We start from the raw sequence: 901 nt of genomic DNA, 5'->3' as shown, positions 1-901 counted from the left end.
TTCCTTTGTCTGTTTTTGTTGATATGTTTCTCTTATGAGCAGAGGACATGTATCAAGTGTTTGGAAAGAATCTGCTGTTTGCCTGTTTACAATGCCACCTGGCGGTTGAAGAAATATTTTGCGGCAATACATGTCACCTTTCTGGTCCAATCATCGAAGCAACAGTAAGCTATGTGACCTTGAGGGCAAACGTTTGGGGTTACTATGCAATGAAAATCGGGTTTTCCGTCTCTAAACCAAATCAACTTATGTAATTTAGCAATTATTCTATAGTTTTTTTTTTTGCCACCAAGAGAGATTCGATTCCATTTTTGTAGTAACTAAACTGATTACATGACTTGGTTAGCCGTGTTTTATGTCTGCTAAACGTGACTAGCTAAGACCGTGCACTAGTTAATACTATTTATACTAGCTAATATTTTGTAATGACCTGACTAGATCATAAAGGAACAATTATCCTGACTAAGGCTTGAGTTTATGAATTGAGGGTTTATTAACCCCAATTTACACAGGCTACTGTTTGGCCGTAGCCCACGCCAAATAAATGAAAGATGCCCCACAAACCAACTGTGACCTTATCTTATGAAGGCCAGACGTAAGAGAGAAAACAATGGCTAAACCTGGTCTTAACTTCCAATGCTCCATCCCCCTGCCCAGCCCCCCTCCACGCCACTCCGCCAGGATGCCCGGCATCAGAACATTCCAGGTATTCCCGTGATTGGCAGATAGCAGGTTGATTGGCATGTCGGACCCCGCGAACACTGGTAAGTACAACACAACCCACTAATAGCCTAACACAACACACAGCTGTCTTTGCGGGTCACTACCCCCCACCACAAAATCCCTCATCCCCGAGGGAACAAACAAAGTCTCTGTAACGACTCGGAGGTCTCCTTTGCCT

Source organism: Oncorhynchus kisutch, linkage group LG18 (assembly GCF_002021735.2).
Source record: "Oncorhynchus kisutch isolate 150728-3 linkage group LG18, Okis_V2, whole genome shotgun sequence".
Lineage (NCBI taxonomy): Eukaryota > Metazoa > Chordata > Actinopteri > Salmoniformes > Salmonidae > Oncorhynchus > Oncorhynchus kisutch.
The sequence above is the reverse complement of the archived record's forward strand: the minus strand, read 5'-3'. Positions refer to the sequence as shown.